General features: G+C 36.4%; 1 long non-coding RNA gene across 4 annotated transcripts; it reads left to right on the top strand.

The window, feature by feature from the left end:
* Positions 1-118: 118 nt before the first annotated feature.
* Positions 119-5,555, top strand: LOC131255615 (uncharacterized). Of its 4 annotated transcripts, XR_009176204.1 has the most exons (8): positions 119-336; positions 1,939-2,008; positions 3,052-3,354; positions 3,589-3,634; positions 4,407-4,499; positions 4,650-4,806; positions 4,900-5,008; positions 5,131-5,555. It is a non-coding gene; the product is annotated as an uncharacterized LOC131255615 (long non-coding RNA). The 4 variants fall into 4 exon arrangements; XR_009176203.1 differs by lacking the exons at positions 119-336; positions 1,939-2,008 and having other exon boundaries at positions 2,972-3,354; XR_009176206.1 differs by lacking the exons at positions 119-336; positions 1,939-2,008 and having other exon boundaries at positions 2,972-3,354; positions 4,940-5,008.
* The last annotated feature ends 12,194 nt before the right edge of the window (positions 5,556-17,749 follow it).

Consider the following 17,749-nt stretch of genomic DNA (forward strand, 5'->3'; position numbering starts at 1 on the left):
ATTATTATTTCTATAGTGCTTTTCTGGTTTTCCATATGGAAAGATGTTTATATATATATATATATATATATATATATATATATATACACACACACACACACACACACACACACACACACTCATAAATATGAAGCTGAGAGTCTGTCGTGTAAATGTGTGATCATTTTTTAGCATATTTACCTCTTTACATAATGGGATAAGATAGAGTATCAGGTCACTTTTCTCACATCTTGTCATAGGTGTGAAGGAGCTTGACGCAAAATGGATTGGATGGGCTGGTTTATATGCACCAGATGAAATGGACAGCAATCACTTACCAAAGCACTAGCAGAAAAGGTTTGTAAGATGCAATCTTCATTCTTAACTTGTCTTTGGCCTTGAATTTAGGATGTAAATGACAATGGAGCCACTTTTCTAGTGTTGGTTTCCCAGAAGACAGTTCTGTTGTAGACCAAACAGGAATTCAACTTTGCTAGGTTGGGCTGTGTTAAGGGGGTCAACCAGAGCCAACCCGATCTCTAGAGAACCCGATCCACAACCTACTCTAATCCGTATTCTAACCCAAGTGAGACTAAACAAAAAATTGTTTTCTGGATTTTGCAGCTTGCTAAATGGTTCTCTTATATATGGAGATCACCAAAGTATATGATCTGGATGTTGTTTGTGACAGTCCTGATTATGTCCCTGAAGATGTAATATGAAAAGCTTTTTATTCTTAACATGATCTCTTTCTTGTCCTCTTTTGCAGAGTTGTGAATTTTGTATCAATGTTTTATATAAATCTCTCCCTCTATGAATCTATTTATCTACCTATCTCTCTCTGTATCTATCTATCTATCTACTAATTTATTTTGAACTGCTTTCCTTGTATAGTGATGCTGGATTCAATAGCATTCACGGTGAAATCTATCTACTATTCAATAGTACCAGTTCTTGTGACATTATTTTCAGCAACATTTTAGTAATCCACTATAAATATTTTTAAACATTATTTTCAGCAACATTTTGGTGCACAAGTAGTCACAAAGTGTGAAGGTAAGCAGGAACTGATTTGAGCATGGGAATGGAGAAGCTTCAGCTTCAGCTAGAATAGTGTACTGAGCTGATATGTTCAGTCCATCCAAGCACGAGTTATGCCTTGGTAATCCAGACTGTTGATCTGATGGGCTCTGGACAGATGTCAGATGTCTCAAAAATCTCTCAGGTTCAAATATCCTAGCTATCCAACCTCTGCACTTTCTCCTCTTTTTAGGTGTCTATCAAATAAAGCCCAAGGTTTTTTTTTTATCTTTTTCTTTTCCTTATGGACTTGGTGAATTGCTGTATGTGAAAAACATCTTGCAGTTGTAAGCAAAGGCTGTTTAACTTGAATTGCAAATGTTCAACTTAATCAAGAAGAAATACTAATTGGGTTTTATGCTTTATCATACTAATAACTATAATTCAATTTGATAGTGCATCGAAACACGCTCTAATCTGGTTGTATGCAGCCTTTTTTGGAGTTATTGTTGTACATGCTTATATCAAAGGCTGGATTTTGAGTCACAAAACCGTTTACTGGAATTGGCTAGAGAAAGAGGTAACACACCTGAAAGCTGCTTTTGTCCTAATTTTGTCTGTATGCCAATGTATATTTATGCTTTCAACTATTACGATAAGATTCCTGCTATTACTTCTTATGGTGGTTTAGGATTTTTTTTTTTTTCACCTCTACGTTCTAGTTGTTGATGAATGGGTACCGGGACAAGCTCTAAAAGCCATCTTGTTTGCATTCGTGCTGGTAATGCATGCAAGCTAGATGTCATATTTGCAGCTTTTGGATTCCAGAGATTGTATCTAATATACATGCTTATAATTGTTGCCTATCTTATGGCTTATAATATATTATGGTTCCTTTCAGTTTTGACAATTATAAATCATTTGCCAATAATATTGCAGAGTTTGCTTTTGATCTTGCAATAAACTTGGTTTGCAATGTACTACATTCAGTGAAAGTCTTGTGGAATAGGTAATTCACCTTTGTACTTTAATATTTTCTTTTAAAGGATTATGTAATTTTACATTTTACATTTTGGACAGTCTGGATTAGCAAATAGGCACCCCATTTAGGTGTGTTTGAGAATGTGAAAATCGATAGACCCAAATTTATTTTCATCCAGAACTGAATTTAGAAACTATGGTCAAATTCTCATGCACGGGTTGACTATTATGGGATCTTTATGAGATTTCCAAAGAGAGTTTGATTTCTTTAGAATAACGGCCCATTTGGTAGAAGAGGTAACCCCTCTAGCTGTGCTCTCTAAGCAGTAGTTCCTTTGGAGCCTGCTTTCACGTCGACCCTGGGGTCCTAGCGTGGAACTACCAGATCTGCCCGTTGAGTCTAAAAGTGAGATGCAATGTTTTTTGTTTTTGTTTGTTAATCTTATTTTATGCTTATACCTATGAAGACACTTAATTTAATGAATTTGATATTGAATTTGGTATGCTTACAGGCTAAGTTGCAAGTTATTATATAGAATTGGTTCGATATCCTTTATTTTTATAAATGTTGTTAATAGTTAGTTAGATGATGAATGATACTTGCGATTGAGAATGATAATAAGCAATTTATTGTTTGTGTGTGTGTGTGTGTTATCCTTGGAGGATTTATTTTTTAGGGGGACTTGATATTCTTGCAGCTTATGGTATGGTGCCCCAATATTGCTTGTATGCTACTAGTATATAGTAGATATTATTAGGTTAATTTATCAAAACAAAATTTGTTTATTCAGTTTAAACACATTTTGTTATTAGTTAGCTAGATGATGAATATCAATTACGATTGATTATGAAATTGTTTAAGTATGGGACAATCAGTTGCATTTCGCAGAGTGATATATATATATATATATATATATATATATATATATATATATATATATATATATATATATATATATATATATATATATATATATATATATATAAAAGTTATAGGGTGATTTTTTTTTTCTCTTCTTTGGGTGTAGGAGCATTTATGGAGAGATTTGACAATTCATATGCGAAATGCAGGTTGGCTTTGGTTTCTCTGTTCAAACCAGGCAATGACTTTTGCTGTCACCTTTTCTAATTTGGCAGCTACCTTAACTGTTGGCATCTACCAGAAAATCATCGTTTAGTTTTTGTCACAGACTAGAAGAAAAGCTCTTGGACATGGTATGAACCGCATCTCTCTTTCTTTCTTTTTCTTTTTTATATGCTTTTATAAGACAGGAGATATCTGTATTTGGCAAATAATATGCTATGCCAATTTGCTGATCCCACGTTCTGCACCCATATGGATAAAATCAACTGTTTGACATTGAAATAGACAAGGTATATACTTCTGTATGGATGCTTTTGCCATGCTTTCTAGATCATACTGTCTACATTGGAACCTTGCACAGAAGGATGAACTTAAGAGGGAAAAATAAAAAATAAAAAAAATTCTCAATTGCGAGACCTGGCTTGGGCATATTCTTCTGGAATGAAAATTGAAATGTTTGATCAATGGTTGTTTTGTCTTTGCAAGCACTAGCATCTCAATTTCAATGACTCAATTTGTTGCAGGAGCTGTTCGCCGATATAGCTTTAGAGGTTGATGTTCGAACTAGGGGTAAGGAGCCAATGCATTCTTTGCTTTTCTCTCTCTCATTCTCGAGTGTGTGTGCTTAGTAGTTCTGTTTTGGCCAAAAGTTGTTGGCTGGGGCTCATCTTCAATTGGAGATTTACTTAGTGTTTCTCTTCAACAACAGTTGACTATTCATTAGTTATTAAGTTGGCTGAATTTGATGCTTTCTCTTTCACTAATAGTTGACTGGATGCAAGTGAGCTTTGTAATATTACAAGTTCTAAGTATGGAAATCCAAGGAAAATAAGCATGCTTAAACATCAATGATGAGCCTACACAACTTGAACGGATTTTTATTATCATGATTTCAAATTCATGTGATCATTCCCCAATGAAGACTATTGAGATGTTTTTGGTTTTTTCTGGAAAAGTGTAATTATTACCATAAGCTCAAATTACTGTGATCATTCCCTAATGAAGATGAGGGCCAATCTATCATAACTTGCAGTATCGTCCTATCTGTCCCCTTAAATGACAGGCTATAAACTTATTTGTATTTGGAACTATTCAATTGATTGCCCATGTAAATATTATTTTAATATTCATTCCCATGGTCGCCAAGAGAAGGGAAATGACTACAGCATAAAACAAAGAAGCTGATCAAGTGATCTTTGAAATCTAGGTTATTTCTGGATGCTTGGTTATTCATTTTTCAAATTTGGGCCATAAGGTCATTTGTTACAATTTCTGCAGAAAGATGATGATTTCCAAATTATCTATATGTAATTGCTTGCTCGTACTTATTTACTTAATGCAGATGACTGTAATGTGTTCAACCAGAGCCAACCCAAAAAGGAGTCATCTCCGCTCAAGGCAATTGATTTTGGGTTGTCTGTGTTCTTTATACCTGGTAAGGCCTTGGGATTCCTTGCTTGTAACTATCTATCACTATGGATGATTCATCCTCTATTCATTAGCTGTCATTCTGAAATGTTTTTCATGCAATTTGTGTTATTCTGTTGGGAGATTTTAGCATTGAAACTTTGGGGATTTTCTACAGGGGAGCGGTTTACAGAGATAGTGGGCAGTCCATATTACATGGCACCCGAGGTGTTAAAACGAAACTACGGCCCAGAGGTCGATGTCTGGAGTGCTGGAGTGATTCTTTACATCTTGCTTTGTCGAATCGAACATCATACATTGCCTCAATTCACCTTGTACTGTTTTTTTTTTTTTTTTTTTCCTTCAGTTCTAAATCTCTTTTCTTCATGAGCCCTAGTAGTAAATAACTATTGCATTCTTTCTTTCAGGTTAACAAACCAAATCTTCCACTTGCATCGTGATTTTCAGGTTTTTTGGAAACAACAACTTGTCTGATACATGACTGCCATCCCAAAAAAGCTATAAACTTCTTAATGTGTATGTTCATCTGACTCATTTGTACTGAACTTATTCTATATGTATTTGGATGCAATATTGAGTTGAATTCCAATCTCTAACTTTGATACCAATTAATTTCTTTTTGCTATTGTGTTTTGTAGGCTTTAGGAAGGGATGAATGGGAGTTAGATGGTTGGATTTTTTATTTTTTATTTTATTTGTATTTGTAACTATTTAATTGATTGCCCATGTAAATATTATTTTAATATTCATTCTCATGGTTGCGGCAGCTTTAGTAGAGAAGAGAAGGGAAATGACTATAGCATCAAACAAAGAAGCAATCTGCATCTTTTGGATTGCACCAGATGCAGTTGCTGATCATATTTGGGCTATTAGATATGTTCACGATAGTGGGCCTCATTGAGCTCTTTTACAAAAGCAATTGAGTCACCTTTAACTAAAAAACTGGCAAAAATCAGACCCGAGTTTTGTTTATAATTGGTTTTCCAAATCCATTGATCCACTCACTGCATACATCCATTAGATGATCCTATGCCCGACGATTGGCTGGATTGTTTTAAAAAATCCAGTCCAGTTGGTCGTCACAAGGTGTCTTACTAAAAAAATGTGATGTTGCCAACATTCCAGGAGAACCTGACCTGGGTTCACTATTCTCTCCTTCGCCTCTTGTGTCTTGGCATGGTGGGTGTAGAATCAAGAATGGAAGACAGCTGTTTCTTCTCACACCACTGCCGAGATCGAAAGTACTAACATCAAGGCTTCCTGGCTCATCTAGATCAGTATTAGAAAAAGTTCCTAACATGGATGCCTCATGTCGTACATTTATTGAACTAATTGTATATACATTTACCGTTAGTTCTAATATTAATCTATTGGAAGAAAAGAGCTACTCAACAGGTGCTTTTATAATTTTATTCATTTTGAATGCTACCGGCGCACCGGTCCTTTGATCGTGCTTTACTGGCACTTGTGCTGGCGGCCAGCACAACCGTCAGTAAAGGTCCTGAGTGATGCCACCTATACCGGCTATTACCTGACCGCAGGCAAAGGCTTTGCCAGCAGTTTTGACAGCCGGTAAAGGCCAGTTTTCTTGTAATGAAGTACACTTCAAACCATTTTCATAAGCTCTTCCTCTGCTTATTCCCAAGCTATATGCATGGCCAGTACTCATATTTAGGGAAAATGGTAGGCCTGGGGTAAACAATTTCTCATTGCTAACCTCGTCAATGGTCAAGGTTCCTAAAGCCTATCCATGGCCAAATTCCACCACAGACTAAAGACTTAGCGCCTGTTTGTTGGACGCGGATTGCGTCCTACCCCCGGGACGGTAATCCGTCCGGGCAGAGCTCTGTGAGGCCCACCGTGATGTAAATGTATTATCCATGCCATTCATTGTTTTTATCAAATCATTTTAAGGTATATGAGAAAAAAGAAGCAGGTACAGAGTTTAAGTGGACCACAAAGTGGGGATTGGACGTCCACCATTAAAAACTTCTTGGGAGCTGAAGAAGTTTCGAATCAGGATGATATTTGTTATTTCACTTCATCCACGTCTACATGATCGTATTCATACGTCGGATGGTAAAAAAACATCACAGTGGCCCTTGGAAAGGTTTCAAGGGTCAGTGTCATTATCACTGCAGCTTTCTTTGGTGTGGTCCAGTTAGTCCTGTACCAGCTTCATTTTTATTATCATACATTAAAATGATCTTAGAAAAGCGATTAACGGCGTGGATAAAGCACTTAAATCACGGTGGGCCCCACAGAGCGGACGGAGGTAGGACGCAATCCGCATCCCTGTTTGTTAACGACTGAAACTCTTCACTTAATACGGAACGTGGAAATCGCTCCATGTTTAGCGGTGTTTGTTAACACCGAATAAGGAAATCTCTCCGGCATAAAATGCCGAAAATTTTTGGTAAATGATGTCTAACTTGGAAGTGGATTGCGTACTGAGTAAACTCTGTGGGATTCACCATGATCTATGTATTTTATCCACTTCGTTCATATATTTTATTAGATAATTTTATGGCATGGGTCCAAAAGTGAAGAATATCCAAAGCTCACATGCACCACACCACATGAAACAGTGTGAATTGAACTCATACAGTTGAAAAAATCTTGAGTGTCACAGAATTTTTGTATTAAGCTTATAACAGCTTGAATGACAAATAGTCATCACTATAGGGCCTATGAAGGTTTCAATGGTGGAAATCATTATTCCCACTGTTTCCTGTGGTATGATCCACTTGAGATTTGGATGTGCTTCAACTTTGGGCTCAACCCCTTAAATGAGCTGAAAAAAATGTATGGACGGTGTGGATAAACCACTTATTTTCATGGTGGGCCCAACTGAGTTTACTCAGTATGATAAGAGCGTACTGAACTCAGTACGCAACCCGATTCTGTCTAACTTTAATGGTGAGGGGTTCCGCAAACTTCTTCTTCTTCTTCTTCTTTTTTGTTTGTATAATTTTTAAATCCAATATTGCAAGATTTTCTGTTTATGTAAGTAAACAACCCAACTTTTAACATGTGATACTGTTCTTCGCCCACCATGGTTTACGTGTTACATTCATCCTGTCCATCAACTTTTTTTTATATCATTCTAAAGAATGATTCCAAAAAATATGCACATCCAAAGTTCAAGTCGACCACACCACATAAAGTAGTGGGAATGGAATGACTACCGTTGGGACCTTCCTGAGGTCCACTGTGAGGTTATTTGCCATCTAATCTCTTTATAAGGTCACACGTACCTGGATGAAGGGAAAACACAAAAATCAGCTTGATTAGAGCCTTATGTAGCCCCATGAACCTTTTAATGGCATGCACCCAATTTCCATTGTTCCTTGTACTGTGGTCCACTTAAGCCTTATATCTGTCTTGCTTTTATTTTATTTTCTAAAATGATATGAAAAAAATGGATGAACGGTGGGGATAAAACATATATATTATGGTAGGTTCTACAATGTCCTGTCTCTAAGTAATGGGTGGTAAGCAATCTCGCCGGCGACCGATTCTTAGCGCCAGACTTTCACGTGAAGTTCTTGTGCTAGAAACCTATGTGGGGCCACTGTGATGTTTATGATAAATCTAACCCGTCCATCCATTTTTTGAGCTCATTTTAGGACTTGATATAAAAAATGATCAAGATACAAGATTCAAGTGGGCCGCATTAAAGGAAAATGTGGATAGGAAAATTCCTACAATTGAAACCTCCCTAGGGTCGATAGTGATGTTTACATGCCATCAATACTGTTCATAACGTCATTCCTACGGATATGAACTGGAACCACAAATATTAGCCGGACTCAAAACTCATGTGCCCCGAGAATATTTCAACTATCGACCTTCAATCCTCACGTTTTCAGCCCACTGAGCATTGGATCCGGCTAATTTTTGGCCTCATATGCTAAAATGATTTTATAAAACAGATATACAAGGTAGATTTCTAACAAAAATCACGCTGGGCCTCACTTAGGTTTCCCGCGCCAGATATTCCTGCTAAAGTCTTTGGCAGGAAATTCGAATCTAGGCGAGCGGTTTACATGCGACCTGGATCCACCGAGGTGGGTGGGAAATCCACCTCATTCATACGTTTTGCGAGCTCATATTAGACCATGATACGAAAAATGAAGTGCATCCAAACCCAAGTGAGCCACACGGGAGGAAATAATAGAGATTCAATGACAACTGTTGAAACATTAGTATGGCCACACAAATTTTGTATCAGCCCAAGTATTTTATTTTTTCACTTCATCCCAATGTTCATGACCTTATAAACAATTTGGATGACATATAAACATCAAGGTAGAGCCAATGAAGGTTTCAACGGTATACATTTTTTCTCTAATTTTCCCTCTCATGTAGTCCACTTGAGTTTTGGATCCACCTCGTCCTAAAATGAGATCGCAAAATGGATGGACAGGTAGATTTCTCACTAACATCATGGTGGGCCCCACCTATCATATCAACAGGTTGGATGGCAAATAAACATTCCCGTGGAATCCATGAAGTTTTAAGGGGTAGGGATTTAATCACGGTTGTTTCTTATGGGTAAATGTGTGAAAGTAACCTATTTCAAACATTTTAGACTTTAGATTCAGATTTCAGGTACAGAGTTCAATTTCAGATTTAACAAACATGTAAATTAATAAGGGAAAGAACCATAGCCTGAACACGGATTAAAGTTCCCATAGATACCTAAGAGGGGCCCAGTGTGATGTTTGTGAGAAATCCACCCTGTGCATCTATTTTTTTTAAAGATCATTTTAGGACATGGGCCAGAAATGACCCGGTTCCAATACTCAAATGGGCCTAAAATGTGAGGATTGAAATATTCATGGGCCAAGAAGTTTTGACTGAGGCTAATATTTGTGTTTTTAAATCATCTTGTAGGAATGATGTTATGAACGGTATTAATGGAATGTAAATATCAATGCCGACCCTAGGAAGGTTTCAACTGTAGGAATTTTCCTAACCCACCTATTAATTTAGTGCGGCCTACTCGAGTCTTGGATCCTTTTTTGATCTCAAGTCCTAAAAAGAGCTTGAAATACGGATGAACGGAATAGATTTCTAACAAAAATCCGGGTAAGCCCCCGCTAGCTTTTCAGTGCAGAAACTTCCTGAAAGGCCTCCGCAGGAAATCCGCGTCCCACAAGAGTCACCAGCTTTTTACAGTGAGGTGTAAAATATAAGACTTTGGCCTCTGAGGGAGACCGGAATAGGTGAGACCATGGCTTCACCTAGATGGTGCGGCCCTTACAATCGGTATACCGTGGGGCCACCTTGACGTATTATATGCATCCACACCGTCCGTCCATTTTTCTAGATGAGTTCAATGCATTATTTTAAAAAATGAAGCAGATCCAATTACCAGGTAGACCATACCATCAGAAACAGTAGTGATTGACTATTAACGGTTAAAAAAAAGTTTTGAATCAAGCCGATATTTGTTTTTCCCTTCACTCAGGTTTACATGACCTTATCGACAGATTGGATGGCAGTCAAACACTACCGAAACATTAAGGTGCGCCTAAGAAGTTTTTAATATTACGACTGTCCGATCACTACTGTTTCTAATGGTGTGGTCCACCTAATAACTGGATCTGCTTCATTTTTTGAACAATGACCCGATATGATCTGGAAAAACAAATGAAAAGCATAGTTATATGATACATCCATCAACGTGTCCCTACGGTGAGAGCCGCACGGTCTTCGATGAGGCCTGGTCTCACCTAATCCGCTGTCCTTAGTCCACAGTTTGAACAAGGGCTTCCCCGTCAATGGTGGAAAGCTATATATATATATATATATATATATATATATATATATATATATAAAATGCTGAAATAAAGATGAAGACGCGGAATCTGGTATTAGTTGGAAATTATGGGCACCCACCGCAACTCGAGGCGGACTTTTGGCTAAAGCCTTTAAGGGGAAGTTTGCCCTTGAAAGTGAGGTGGGGCGATCTTAATATTTGTGGGGCGATCTTAATATTTGTGATAAATCCACCTCGTCCATATGATGTAGAGGGGGTCGTGGAAACTTTCAGGGCCAAGATGGACCAGAGAAGACCTGATCGGATGCGAAAGTGATTGAGACCGTCAAAAACCTAAACCAGGCTTATCTCTCGCAAACCGGAATGAGTTATTCGATGTACTGATGTAGAGCGGGTCACGGACACTTTCATGTTCAAGATAGATTAGAGAAGGCTCGATCAGAGGCAGAAGTCATCAAGACCGTCAAAACTTTAAAACAGGCATATCTCACAAACTGGAATGAGTTACTCGATGGACCGTATATGATTTGGGGTAGGACGAGTTACTTTAGCCAACCAACACAACTATGACGGGTTCTCCATGCTGAATTTGCGAGATTCCATTATATCAACGGCCGAATCCATGTTTAATTCCACTTTTACTATAAATAGTAAGTTTTGGTTTTATTATAACTCTTCATTCATTGGGCTTTAGGAGTTGCGCCCAACATGAAAAGTGTTTAGAAAAATTAGGAGAATAATGTGGTTAAGCCATATAAGACAATTATTATAAATAAAAAATTTACTATTTATTTACTATTTATAGTAAGTTACGAATTTTAGGAGTTTTAGTTATAATTTGCTTCTGATTTCTCTCTCATTGCTTGGTATCCCTATTTAAAGGGTTGTGAACTCATTTATTTCATTCATCAATCAAATTACGAATTTATTAGAATTTATTTCTATTCTTCTTGCTTTCTTTCCTCGTGGATTCGAGAAATCTTTGTGAGGAGTCCAGAGAAGCTCCGTGGATTTAGAGTAGTTATCCTTGACGCAGGAATACTAATTGACGCAAGGATGAACATGATAAGGTCAATCACCGTCTTCCTCAAGGATAACTACTCCGAATCCACGAATCTTCTTTAGACTCCTCACAGAGACTTCTCGAATCCACTATGAAAGAAAGCAAGAAGAATAGAAATAAATTATAATAAATTCATAATTTAATTGATGAATGAAATAAACGAGTTCATAACCCTTTAAATAGGGATACCAAGCAATGAGAGAGAAATCAAAATCAAACTATAACTAAAACTCCTAAAATTTGTAACTTACTATAAATAGTAAATTTCCTATTATAGCAAATGTCCTATGTGGCTTAACCACGTTATTCTCCTAATTTTTCTAAACATTTTTCACGTTGGACACAACTCCTAAAACCCAACAGATGAAGAGTTATAATCAAACTAAAACTTACTATTTATAGTAAAAATAAAATTAAATATGGAATTCGGCCATCGATATGATGGAATCTCACAAATTAGGCATGGAAGACTTGGCATAGCTAGGTTGGTTGGCTAAAGTAGCTCGTCCTAGCCCAAAATCATATATGATACATCAAGTAACTCATTTCAGTTTGCGAGATATACCTATTTTAAGGTTCTGAGGGCCTTGATGTATTTTGCCTCTGATCGGGCCTTCTCTGTTCTATCTTGGACATGAAAGTGTCCACGACCTGCTCTACCTCAGTCTCATCTACTTTAAAAGAATTTGTCCTCGAGTTCTGAAAAGGCCTAGCTATATGTCTTAGAGGGGGGGGTGAATAGGACAATGTCAAATTTAAAATAATAACAGCGGAATTAAATAATAAGATAGCCAAGAAAAAGAAAGATATCAATCCACATTTCAAAATATAAAGCAATCACAAATTCTAGTAGTTCTAAGGATAACCTTTCACCATAAAAACCAAGGGTTTATGACAGGACAACCTTATTAGAACAATTAGAGAATTAAAAGCTAAAACTGAAAGGAAATAAAGGAAATAGCAAGAAATAAATTCTAAACTATTACAACATTCCCCATAGTGCTTGAAATGTAAATATTACAACATTCACATCCACACATGCATCCCACAACTTTGAATGATAAAAGATAGAAAAAGTAAATCACACATCCACAAAACACAAGGAGTTATAGTGGTTCACCTGTGTGTACACCAATTGTTAAACAACAGCCACACAACTTGCTACTCTACTCCTATTATCCTCACACAGGGGATATCAGCGTTCACTATGAAAATAGGTTTCTCAGGTTCACCTAAAACCTTGACAATTGTGTCTTTCAAATGGGCTTACACAATTAAAAAACCTTACTTCTGAGTTTTCTGGCTCTCCTCAGATAACCAACAAATTGAGATTTTTCTGGTTTAATCTCAAATAAAACCAAAAGAAGAAAATTTACAATAAAGTAAAATACCAAGATTTCTCCTTTTGTTGTAGCCCAGAAGAACCAATCGGAGTAGAAGTTTGAATATAGAAGTTCAATGTCCAATACTCACTTTGAAATGGTTCTAAGCTCTAATTGATTTTAAATTAAATCAGATGGGCTAGCTATATTTGATTTTGATTTCAAGAAGAAGGAATACAACAATTCCTCTTTTCAATTCAGATTGGAATATAGAAACAAAATCAAATCAATAAAGCTAACAAAAGAGAATTTTAAATATGCACGAAGTAGCTTAAAATGAACACGAACTTATCTCAGAGTGAAGCCTTGATTTTACTTGAATTAGATATGAAACTTTGAAATTCGTGTTCTATTTATAGTTGCAAAAATCGCATCTACAACTGGTCTTGAGGACACTACGACTGGTTGTAGAAGAAACGGATTTTTGAAATTTTAAGCGCAATCAGATAAAACCGTTTTACGACTAGTCGTAAGCTGTTCACGACTGGTCATGAGCCCTTCACGACTGGTCATGTGGTACCAGGTTTAGTCACTGTAGATTGAGTCGTAAGTGCATGACTGGTCCTGGATCGAGTCGTCACTGTTCCTACGACCAGTCAAGCAGACCCCAGGACTGGTCATAGATTAACTAAAAAATTTCAAAAAATTGCAACACACTTAGGACAGGTCCTGTAATTTCTTAGACTGTTTGAGCCAGTTCTAGGACTAGTCGAACAGGGTCCAGGACTAGTCTTAGAACAGACCAAATACATAGAAAAAGATTTAATTTGAATTATGTATACAAAATGACTTACCCTAAGGTCAATCTAAGGTCATTCATACCTTAAATGTGAAGTATGGACATTGACACTTCATTTCTTCAGATGATCGTTGACAATTGAAGATTGTGAAGCTTGAGATCTCTATACTTAATGTAGCATTGAACTTGAGATCTTCTAGAGCTTGAATTACATTTCATCTTGAGTTGTACGCTAACTTGAGTCTTTGAACAAGATCACTTTTTTCGTTGTAGCTTGTACTTGTATTTTTTGAAATGGTTTGAAGTAGCTCTTTGCTCTTGACTTGAAGCAAAGTGTTTAGAGAGGTGATGCAATGTCTTGAACCCATATGCAATGTCTTGAACATATATACCAATGAGTCACACAAGATATAAATTGAGATTTTGACACCACAAAATTTGACAAGCAAAGGATCATAAAACCATAACACTTACAATCTCCCCCCCTTGTCAAATTTGTGACAAGACACACTCCAATCAAAATAAGAGAAGCATTACATGCTCAATAAGAAATCATGCATCAGTCATATATAAGAGAACCAATTACAGCCTGGTTAAAGAATCATCCACCAGTTGTCATTAACTATCACAAATTCTTCGTTACTTACTCCCCCTGAGTAGCACACATATATTCGAAAAAAAAAAAAAAAACTACTACCATAGTCCATATTATCTATAATCAATATCAATATATCAATCCATATGCAAAACCAAATAAATTCTCCCCCTTTTTGTCACAATATGACAAAGGAAGAAAAAAATGGAAAAGGATAATAAACAGGAGTAATAAATAGATTAACTAGTCAATAAATAAGCAAATTAAAGTCCTACAAACCATTAACTAGTTTAAACAAAAGTCAGTTAACCAAACAAAGTTCACAAGCTAACATAAGTAGAAGTAAAGTTATTACAGACCAAGAGTAAAACACTTAATCAGATCCTGAAGAAGGAGCATGTATGGTAGGATCAAGTTGATGAAGGCCCTTGTTTAAGCGCCTAAGATACTTGCGTATATATTTAAACTGTAAATCATGGGCTACATTCATATTCTTTACCTTTTCCTCTAGAGCACGAAGACGAGCATCAAAATTAGATGGCTCATAGTCAGGGTCATTTCCAGAGTTTGATTCAATTTCATCAAAAATATCATCCATATTAATATCATCAGGAGGAAGATCGCCAACCTCTTCTTCATCCACAGCCTCAGCTTTAGCACTACCTACATCCACTTGGCTAGGAGCCAATTCTAATTTCATCTTGTTTATATTAGAGTTGTTAAAAATAAGATGATGAATAGGAGCCTCTCCAACAGGCATAACAACAAGCATGTGAGTAGCTAACACAGTCATAAGATATGCAAATGACATATCACTATGACTTAGATGGAGATGAAACTGAATGATGGAATGACATATTAAAGAAGGCAGATAGACATTAGTACCAGAGATGACAAAGTACAAAACCCGAACCATAAAGGCAGTTAGTTCTGTTTTATTACCAGAACGCGGATATAGATTTAAAATAAAGATTCTGTGGAGAACCCTATATCTGGGTAACAAGTACTTTGAGGGGAGCGCATTTCCTTTATGAGTCCATTGCATATCCAATTGCATAGTGTTCTAGTGAGCATGCGTTTTTCTGATTCTGAGGGTTTCTCAGCTAAATTATGAGTAGGAATACCATTGTCATTAACCTGTATGTCCATTAGAGCTGAAATCAAATGACAGTCAATATCAAATGGACCTTCTCTAGCATCAATTTTAAATGTTAAATTCTCAGTCGAAAAGTCAGAGATGCATGCAAACATGGCCTGAGCAATAGATTGGTATGCAGGCCCACCCCAATGTAAGATGTTAGCCCATCCTACAGCTTGTAGTAGGGAAAGGATACCAAAATGAGCAATATGGTTAAGAACAACAGGTCTTTTAACAATGACATTGCGCATACACAAATCCCGCACATATGAGGGATCATCTTCGGGTGACCGAAGATGGTGCCGAGTGCTAGGAGTTGATCTAGAAGATGATGGACCACGGAAAGTTTTCTTTTTTCCTCTAGCATCCATTTGCAATAGGAGAATCAAATAAACTAAGAACTTCAAAAGATGTGGAGTGGGGTTTTGGTAGATCAGATTTTTCAAAAGAAAACCCCAAAATCACAATGAATCACAAAATAAATTATCCAAGAGTGAAAATGAAGGAATATTGACTAGAATCTACAAGAAAAACGCAAATGACGCACTAACCTTGAAGATCTGGGAAGGTGGGTACGACCGGTCGGGCGTCGGCTCGTTGGAGAGGAAAGATGAAATGAAGAAGGTGAAGTTTTTCTCAATTTTTAAAATGTCCAGCGCGCTACATGACTAGTCGTGGGATGTCCTCGACCAGTCATGCCACGACTGCTCGAGTACATCCTCGACTGGTCGTGTACCGAATAAAATATGCATTATTCATATAATTTTGAAATTTAAACAAATAATTTATCATATATATATATATATATATATATTATGATACAATCATGCATGAATATTCAATTTAGATTTCACATACCAAGATCAAATTTCAATTTATTAAACCTGCTTTTGTCGAGTGGTTTAGTAAAAATGTCAGCAAGTTGAGTCTCAGTAGGAATGTACTCCAAAGATATCAGCTTTTCTTCCACTAATTCACGAATGTAATAAAACCTAATGTCAATGTGCTTGGTACGTGAATGTTGGATTGAATTTTTTAAAATATTTATTGGACTTGAATTATCGCAATATAAAACCATTGAATCCTGTGCAATTCTATAATCGCTTAACATACGTTTCATCCAAACAAGCTAAGTACATACATTTCCTACTGCAATGTATTCAGCCTCAGCAGTTGAGAGCGATATAGAACTTTACTTCTTGCTAAACCAAGAAACCATACAATTTCCAATATAAAAACAACCACTACTGGTTGATTTCCTGTCATCAATATTAACAGCCCAATCAGCATCTGAGTACCCAGCCAATTGAACACTAGTATCATATGGATACTAGAGACCCAATTTAGAAGTACTTGCGACATATCGCATAATCCTCTTAACAGCAGTTGAATGTGACTCTTTAGGATCAGACTGATATCTAGCGCAAATACCAACACTTAAAGCAATATCAGGTTTACTTGCAGTTAAATAAAGTAAACTGCTAATCATACTACGATATAATTTAGGATCCACATTTTTACCTTTAGAGTCCTTCGAGAGTCTTAAAGTTGTACTCATATGAGTATCAAAATTCTTACTGTTCTCAAATCTGAACTTTTTGATTAAGTTCAGAGCATATTTGGTTTGAGAAATAAAAATGCCATCAGATTATTGTTTCACTTGCAATCCTAGGAAATAATTCAATTCCCCAACCATGCTCATTTAAAACTTAGATTTCATTAAATCTGCAAACTCAACAATCATGTTAGAACAGGTAGATCCATAAATAATATCATCAACGTAGATCTGCATTATTAAGATGTGATTATTATGTTTCTTAACAAAAAGAGTTTTATCAACACTTCCCATTTGAATGTTATGACTTAGTAAAAACTTAGTTAATTCTTCATACCATGCCCTGGGAGATTATTTTAAGCCATAGAGAGCCTTTTTTAGGCGATAGACATGATCAACATTCTTAGGGTCTTCAAAACCCATTGGTTGTTCGACATACATTTCTTTACGCAAATCACCATTTAAGAAGGCACTCTTCATATCCATTTGATAAATTTTGAATTTTCTAAAGCAAGCAATAGATACAAATAGTCTGATTGACTTAAGAAGAGCTATTGGGGCAAAGGTTTCATCATAATCAATACCCTCAATTTGAGTGTACCCTTATACAACCAACCTAGCCTTGTTTCAAATTATATTACCAAGTTCATCAGACTTATTTTTGAAAATCCACTTAGTTCCGATAATATGTTTATCTTTAAGTCTAGAAGTAAGATACCAAACATCATTTCTCACAAATTGGTTAAGCTCTTTTTGCATTGCAACAATCCAGTTTTTGTCAGTAAGAGCTTCTTTTACGTTAGTTGGCTCTATTTAGGATGTGAAACATACGTAATTACATGTCTTCAAGTTGTTTACGAGTGCACACACCAGTGAGAAGGTTTCCAAGAATCTGAGTGGTTGGATGATATTTAACAGTCCTCAATTCAAAATCGTTTTGACTTGATGAATATCTGGTTTGTCAATTATAAGAACTTCATCATTATCTGAACTAAGG

This window comes from Magnolia sinica, chromosome 9, assembly GCF_029962835.1.
Source record: "Magnolia sinica isolate HGM2019 chromosome 9, MsV1, whole genome shotgun sequence".
Classification (NCBI taxonomy): Eukaryota; Viridiplantae; Streptophyta; class Magnoliopsida; order Magnoliales; family Magnoliaceae; genus Magnolia; species Magnolia sinica.